This window comes from Pimephales promelas, chromosome 18, assembly GCF_988280905.1.
Source record: "Pimephales promelas chromosome 18, fPimPro1.hap1.1, whole genome shotgun sequence".
In the NCBI taxonomy this organism is placed as follows: Eukaryota; Metazoa; Chordata; class Actinopteri; order Cypriniformes; family Leuciscidae; genus Pimephales; species Pimephales promelas.
In genome coordinates, this window is record NC_142786.1 from 14,461,284 (window position 1) to 14,470,082 (window position 8,799).

The 8,799-nt window shown below is 46.8% G+C and overlaps 1 pseudogene; it reads left to right on the forward strand.

Moving 5' to 3' along the window:
* The first annotated feature begins 645 nt into the window (after window positions 1–645).
* LOC148970951 (uncharacterized) lies at window positions 646–3,889 on the forward strand (annotated as a pseudogene).
* Window positions 3,890–8,799: the final 4,910 nt, after the last annotated feature.

An 8,799-nucleotide genomic window follows, 5' to 3' on the forward strand; every position in this document is an offset into this window, starting at 1 on the left:
GACGTAAACCTTAAGGGTGGAGGGCGACAGCCTGCGCTCCAACCCTTCTTGCAGGAAGGAAAGCACGACACTGATCAAACATCTCCGGGGGTCTTCTCCGCGAGAAGAGCACCAGCTGACGAAGAGGTTCCACTTCAACTCGTAGAGGTGTCTCGTGGACGACGCTCTAGCGGAAGTGATGGTTGCCGCCACCGCAGGTGGCAGCGAACTCAAACCTGCCTCGTCCCGTCCAGGAGCCACACGTGCAGTCTCCAGAGCTCGGGACGAGGGTGCCACAGAGTGCCCCGTCTCTGAGTGAGTAGATTTTGTCTCAGAGGAATAGGCCAAGGAGGTGCTCTCGCAAGGAGCATGAGTTCGGAGACAGCTCGTCGGCTGCCAGGTTCCGATCTCCTGGAATGTACACTGCACGAAGGGACCTCAGATGCTTCTGACTCCATAACAAGAGGTGGCGGGCGAGCTGCGACAACCGGCGTGAGTGTAGACCCCCTGGTGGTTGATGTACGCTACTGCAGTCGTGTTGTCTGAGCGGACAAGTACGTGTTGACCCCTGAGCAACGCTCGAAAGCGGTGCAGGGCCAGACGTACTGCCAGCAGCTCGAGGCAATTGATGTGCATGAGGCGCTGGGGTCTGGAACCCGCGGCTGCATGCCCATTGCACATGGCACCCCATCCCGTGGTGGATGCATCCGTGGAGACAACGAGATGCCTGGAAACTCGCTGAAGGGGGACACCGACCCGCAAAAAGCTGAGGTTCGACCACGGGAAGAAGGTTCGACGGCACGCTGGAGTCACTGGAACTCGGAGCAAGCCGCGATGCCATGCCCACCTCGGGACTCGATCGCGAAGCCACAGCTGAAGCGGTCTCATATGAAGCAAACCGAGCGGCGTTGCCGCGGCTGCGGATGCCATATGCCCCAGGAGCCTCTAAAACAGTTTCAGTGGAACCGCACTCTTGCCCTCGAACTGTCGAAGACAAGTCAGCAGTGAGTGCGCGCGCTCGCTCGTGAGCTGCGCGGACATGGCGACTGAGTCTATCTCCATGCCGAGAAAAGAGATCCTCTGCACGGGGCAAAGTTTGCTCTTTTCCCGGTTGACCCGAAGGCCCAGACGGGCTAGGTGCCGGAGCACCAGGTCTCTGTGTTCGCAAACCTGTTCTCGAGAGTGTGCCAGTATCAGCCAGTCGTCGAGATAGTTCAGGATGCGAACCCCGTGTTCGCGAAGGGGAACAAGGGCTGCCTCGACGATCTTCGTGAAGACGCGAGGGGACAGAGCTAACCCGAATGGGAGAACCGTGTACTGATATGCCTGGCCCTCGAAAGCAAACCGAAGAAACGGTCTGTGTCGAGGCAAAATGGAGACATGAAAGTACGCGTCCTTCAGGTCGATCGCTGCAAACCAATCCTGAGGCCGAACGCATTCGAAAATGCGTTTGGCTGTGAGCATTTTGAACGGTAGTCGGTGGAGAGTACGGTTCAAAATGCGCAGATCCAGGATCGGTCGTAACCCACCGGTCTTCTTGGGGACAATGAAGTAGGGGCTGTAAAACCCGGACCTCATCTCGGCTGGAGGGACCGTCTCGATTGCACCCTTCGCCAGCAGGGTGGCAATCTCCGCTCTCATGACCGGGGCATTGCCACCGACCATAGTGGAGCGAACTCCCCTGAAACGGGGAGGAGACCGTGCGAACTGAATCGCGTAGCCGAATCTGATCATTCTGATGACCCAGCGGGACAGCCCGGGAAGCTCTAGCCAAGCTTCCAGGAAGTGAACCAGCGGGGTCATGAGAACGACAGACGTCCCCCCGGAGGGGCAGCGAGGCGGGTCGACTGGCATGCGCGCAGGAGTTACCCCGCCCGGATGCACAGTGGAGGCCTGCTCCCCGACAGAAGAGACCAGGGAAGGACCAGCGTTCCACGGGGGTCTGTTCTGCCGGGGGTCTGGCGATAGAGGGGGAGGGGAGAGGCGTAGTCGAGGGACGACACATGCTCGCCTCCGCACCCTCAGAGACAGAGAGGAATGAGTGGGCTGACGCACTGGGACGTCGAGCGTACTCATTCCAGTCTGTGTGCTCAGTGATGATGTCAAGTTTTTCTTTAACCAACTCAGGGTGCTGCCCACCCGTGGGTGAGCAGCGGGGAGCTGAGAACAAAAGATTCTCCCCCGGCCCTCCACCGGGGGAAGGAGGGGGCCTGCTACCGCCTCCTGGGAAAAACTCGACTTCATCACTGAGCAGCCCCCGTCAGGAACGTCGCTTAGCCTGGCGTTTAGCGGGGCGTGCGGGCTGAGGGGGCTGTGTTGCCTGCCTACGGCCTCCTCCGCGCCGCGGCCCGGGTGAAGGCTGCTGCTGGGGCCGCGTGGGAGGGAGGGGAGCCGCAGGGGGGCGTCCTCGGCGGCGAGCAGAGGGAGGCGTCTGTACCGACGGCTGGGTGGAGGCAGCAGCTGGCCGTCGGGGCAGAATATGTTTGATCGCCTCCGTCTGCTTCTGGGCAGTCGAGAACTGCTGGGCGAAGTCCTCGACTGCACCGCCGAAAAGGCCAACCTGAGATAACGGGGCGTCGAGCAGACGAGTCCGCTCGGCATCCTGTGTATCTGCGAGGTTTAGCCAGAGATGGCGCTCCTGGACCACACTAGTGGCCATCACCTGACCAACGGAGCGAGCCGCCACCTTCGTTGCCCGGAGAGCAAGGTCTGTGGCCGCTCGCAGTTCGTTGAAAGCCGATTGGTCAGTCCCGCCCTCGTGCATATCTCTGAGCAACTTGACTTGGAAAACCTGCAAGGTGCTCATCGCATGCAAAGCGGTGGCCGCCTGTCCCGCCGCTCTATAGGAACGCGCCGCCATAGCAGACGAGAACCTACAGGCTTTGGATGGGTGCTTAGGAGGACCACGGGAGGAGGCGCTCTGTGGACACAGCTGCATCGCAACAGAGCGCTCCACCGGGGGCATCCCAGCGTACCCACGGGCGGCCCCACCATCGAGGGGAGGAAAGGCGGGGGAGATCAGAGCGCACTCTCGAGAGGACAAAGGAGCCTTCCAAGAGCGCGTCAGCTCCGCATGCAGCTCGGGGAAAAAAGGTATTGGGGTTGGCTGTGGCCTTGCGGCGGCAGCCTTGCCCAAAAACCAACTATCCATCCGTGAGAGATCGGGGCAGGGCGGAGGGTTCCACTCTAACCCGATACTCACGGCGGCCCGAGAAAGCATGGCCGTCAACTCGGGATCAGACACGGGCAACGCTGGCACTCCCGAGGGAGGAAACGCAGCCGCATCCGCATCTCCCGAAGAATCAAGCCCGCCTTGTGATGCCGCGATCGACATCGCATCATCATCTGGAGCGCCGAACGAAACAGACGGTACCTGCGAAGACGTAGACGGCTGAATCGAAGCGGCGCTCGCTGGCTCTAACACTGGGGCGGGGGGTGTGGCCCGAGGAATCGTCGGGGCTTTGTTCCACACCGTCACCGACAAATCACCCTGTCCGCGGATCGACGAGCTTCTCGTGGAAGAAGCTGATCGAGTAGCGGGGACGGGGACTCTCACTTTAGTCAGATCATTGAGTCTAGATCTCAGTGTTGAGATGGTCATGTTCCCACAGAAAGAACATGAGTCATCCACGAACGCTGCTGCTGCATGCTGAATGCCCAGGCATGCAGAACAGCGATCGTGACCATCAGAAGATGACATGAATCGACCGCACCCAGAAGAACACGGGCGAGACATCTTTAAAAAGACGTGCCACGTGCAGCTCTTTCAATGAGAGGAGGAAATTCACTCTTTCAGCGCTGAGGCGACCAGGGAGAAGCGCAAAGTCTGGCAGACCACTGCTCAGATCGCAGGCGATGCAGAATCTCGCTGGGTACCGCCGTCACACCAACACTGAAGAGGACGCTCGTCTCGAAGAGTCTTTGGATCAGTGAGAATGGCTTTAGGAGTGAAGAGTTCTCTTGGCTCCGAAGCGAAAACATACTGGGGTTGCGTTCACTTCCTCCTTTTATACTCACGGAGTAGTGCGGAGTACGCTATGCACATTTCCGCAGCCCCAAGGCATTGCATGCCATTGGCTCGTTGTTAAATACTCGAAGAGGATTGGCTTTCATGCGAAACCCCCATTCTCCGTCACTTCTGACGTAACTCGAAGTGACTAAGAAAGGGAACTGTTCATAATATATAAGACACACAAATAGGAGCACACACACAGGTGCTGGCAATTAGAGATCCACAGACAATTGCCAAGACACACCCCCCACATAGTTTCCAGCACTAAAATACAAATCACAATAAATATAACATGCATTTATACTCATATATTCATTGCCAGGTCAGGTCTCTCACAAAGTTCTCAAGAACAAATCTGTTGATCACAATATCAAATGAAAAACATACAAGCAACAAAACAAAGAACATACATATGCACTCATGTGTACATTGAGAGAACACATCTCCCACATAATTTATAACATTAAAGTTTTTAGTCACATAAAAGTTAAAACACAAGCAACAGGTATATGCATATACTTTCATGCATATACACCACACATGAAAAACAAGCAGTCACAAAAAAGGAACAGTATTACAAAGTCACAAAAAAGGTCTATAATCTATCTCCTCATTTAGACCTGGATAGACCATTGCTTTAAGATTCCATATCCAAAAGGTTTCACGTTGCAATAACTGTTTTAAAATGTCACCTCCGCATATTGATTTTTTTTATTAATTTCAATGCCCTGGATTTTTAAGGATGATGGGTCACTATGATGTACTGCTTTGCTTTATAGTGTTTGGCCATAGGGTAATCCTCGTTGTTAACTCGTATTGCGTATTTGTGTTCATAAAAACGCTCTTTTAATTTTCTTTTAGTTCTGCCCACATAGAAACACCCACATGGGCATTGTAGGCGGTAGACCACATATTCAGAGTTACAATTAATGAAACCATTTGTTTTGAATTCTTTCTGCGTTCTCAAATCACAAAAAATCTTACTCTGAATTACACCTTCACAATGACTGCAAGACCCACATCTATAGGTTCCCAACAAACCTTTTTGTAACCATGTTTTTTGTTTAGGACCTGGAAGGTAGCTTCTTACAAGTTTGTCCCTTATGGATGGTGCCTTCTTGAACACAGTTATAGGCGTCTCTGGAAAAACGTTTTTCAGAATAGGATCACTTTGAATTAACCCCCAATTGGACTTAATTATTTGTTTCATTTCAAAAGCACCACTACTATATTGGGTAACAAAGACAGGTCTAGAGTTGTTTTTAGCCATGTCTTTCCTCTTCTTCTTCTTTTTTAGTAGGTCAGAGCGTGTTACGGAGCGCGCTTTTGTTAGTGCTTTTTTTATTATCGTTGGCGAGTAGCCCCTAGCCCTAACCCTTAATGTCATATCTTGAGCCTGCTTTTCGAAATCAGAATCTTTGTTACAGATGCGTCTAAGACGCTGAAATTGTCCAAATGTAATGTTATCTTTCAGGCTTCTTGGATGGAAACTGTCAGCCCTCAATAAAGTGTTTCTATCTGTGCTTTTTCTATATATAGTTGTATACAAGAGATTATTATCATCTATGGAGATAGTCAAATCCAAGAAATTTATTGATAATTTTGAATGTTCAATTGATAATTTTATATTTGGGTTTGTTGTATTGATGTACTCATGAAACTGCAAAAGGTCTTCCTCATTCCCAGACCAAACCAAGAGAATATCATCCATAAAGCGTCCCCAAAATATTATCCTATCACAGAATTTGTTACTAGACTTAAAGAGTTTATTCGACTGGTGATACCACACTTTCAAATGAAGATTTCTATAGAACCTAAAGAGGTCCACCTTGGTTTTAAAAGCATTAGTTTCACATGTGGGAGAAAAAGTCAATCCTTTTGAAAGCACATTCACAGAGTCTTGAGTTAATATAGTTTTAGAAATGTTGATTACCGTACATTCTTCCTTTGGTTCCGACCTCTCCCTCTTCGGATTTTTTTCTTCTTCCTCCTCCCTTCCAAGTCGATTGTCGACCTCAAGCTGTTGAGTGTGGTTGGTCCTCCAGAAAATCCTCAGATACATGTGTAGCGTCAGATTCCTTTCCACTTGTACTTCGGTTGAAAGATACAAATCGAGTCGATCGAGGTCTTCAAAAACCACGTTGGAATCTTCGGAACCAAAGGAAGAATGTACGGTAATCAACATTTCTAAAACTATATTAACTCAAGACTCTGTGAATGTGCTTTCAAAAGGATTGACTTTTTCTCCCACATGTGAAACTAATGCTTTTAAAACCAAAAATTTTTTGATGATTTTGAATGTTCAATTGATAATTTTATATTTGGGTTTGTTGTATTGATGTACTCATGAAACTGCAAAAGGTCTTCCTCATTCCTAGACCAAACAAAGAGAATATCATCGATAAAGCGTCCCCAAAATATTATCCTATCACAGAATTTGTTACTAGATCGATTATATATGTATTGCTCTTCCCAGTGACCTAAAAATAAATTGGCATAGTTAGGAGCAAAACATGCACCCATCGCTGTGCCCTTAAGCTGTCTAAAGAAATTGTCTTGGAAGAGGAACACATTATTATGTAAAATTCATTCTGTGAGAGAAAGTAAAAAATGGTTGGGCGGTGACGTCTCCGATCTATGTACCAAAAAATGTTGTAAGGCTAAAAGGCCTTCCTGATGTTTAATATTGGTGTATAGGGAGGCTACATCTAAAGTCACCAAATAACAATTTTTTACATCTGTGATGTTCATAAGTTTACATAACACATCAGTAGTGTCTTCAATGAAAGAAGGGAGATCCCGCACTAAAGGTTTTATAAAAGAGTCCACAAATTGAGAGCAGGGCTCAGTCAACGATCCATTGCCTGAGATGATGGGTCTACCCTCAGGATGTTCTAAATTCTTATGGATCTTAGGCAACATGTAGAAACATGGAATTTGGGGATTCTCATTCATTAGAAACACAAATTCATTGTCTGAGATCCATTTGTGGTCTCTACCAAAGGATAAAATGTCCCTCAATTCGTTTTTCATTTTCATAATTGGATTTCTCTGCAATTGTTCATAATTATTTCCTAGTTGTCTTTGAGCTTCAATAATATATGAACATTTGTCAATTACTACAACTGCACCCCCTTTGTCAGCAGGTTTTATAATTATATGCTCATTCTTTATTAGAGAACTCAATGCATCTCTTTCGCGTTTCGAGAGATTGTGTTTCATTTTTTTCCATCTGTTGTCAAACATATTATCTACATCATGAGAGACCTTTTTGGTAAACGCAATCAAAGTGGGATTAGAACTCATAGGCACAAAGTTTGACTTAGGCTTGAATTTGACTTGTCTCCTGGTATCATGAGCAGTGTTCAAACTCAATTCAGGTGTGCTGTTAAAGAGTTTATTCGACTGGTGATACCACACTTTCAAATGAAGATTTCTATAGAACCTAAAGAGGTCCACCTTGGTTTTAAAAGCATTAGTTTCACATGTGGGAGAAAAAGTCAATCCTTTTGAAAGCACATTCACAGAGTCTTGAGTTAATATAGTTTTAGAAATGTTGATTACCGTACATTCTTCCTTTGGTTCCGAAGATTCCAACGTGGTTTTTGAAGACCTCGATCGACTCGATTTGTATCTTTCAACCGAAGTACAAGTGGAGAGGAATCTGACGCTACACATGTATCTGAGGTTTTTCTGGAGGACCAACCACACTCAACAGCTCGAGGTCGACAATCGACTTGGAAGGGAGGAGGAAGAAGAAAAAAATCCGAAGAGGGAGAGGTCGGAACCAAAGGAAGAATGTACGGTAATCAACATTTCTAAAACTATAGTAACTCAAGACTCTGTGAATGTGCTTTCAAAAGGATTGACTTTTTCTCCCACATGTGAAACTAATGCTTTTAAAACCAAGGTGGACCTCTTTAGGTTCTATAGAAATCTTCATTTGAAAGTGTGGTATCACCAGTCGAATAAACTCTTTAGGTCTAGTAACAAATTCTGTGATAGGATAATATTTTGGGGACGCTTTACTCACACTTATTTTCTGTGTGTGTGTTACATTATACCCCCTTTAAGTGAGGACAATATATATCATATATTTCACACTAAACATTATGCTCTATATAAATGAAAATAGTTATAAATTTACATCTAGTAATTTACAAAATTATTATTATTTCACACTAACTGAGTTGAAGTTGAACAACATTGTTCATTTAAAAGTATATAAATTAAATGCTTTTATCGTTCATTTCAAAAGTAAATGTCTTACTAAGATCTCCCACAAGGGATTCTCTCTCCCCCTCGCTTTACAGACATGCATTGTGTCTGTGTCGGTTCAGCGGAGACATTCCATATGTTTGATTAGTGTTAATCTTACTTCATAGTATATAATCATTAAAAGTTTAAATGATATCTTTTAAAAATACCAGATGTTTTAAAATAAATTAAATTAATTCATAAAACAAATATGCTACATCAGCGGTCTATGGAAAAACTTGACTATATTTTTATTTATCAGGGTGCATGTAAAAAATTCGATCTCTCACAAGTCATCTCACACATTGTGTGAAATGTTCAATAATTCCTTAAGTAGTATCTCTGCGAAAATCACCACATAGGTCTATCTTTAGTGCGAGAGCACCAATGAAGACATTTTAGAAACTGTGATGCCAAAGGCCGGCCACCCATTAGCCTCAGGATAGTGACAGAGCAGATGAGTCTCTGTACATCGCCTTTCCAGAGTCAAAGTTTGTTCGTACTAGAATTATTTTGAATCATAATCGTAAAAGTTTCAAGCATTTAAAATG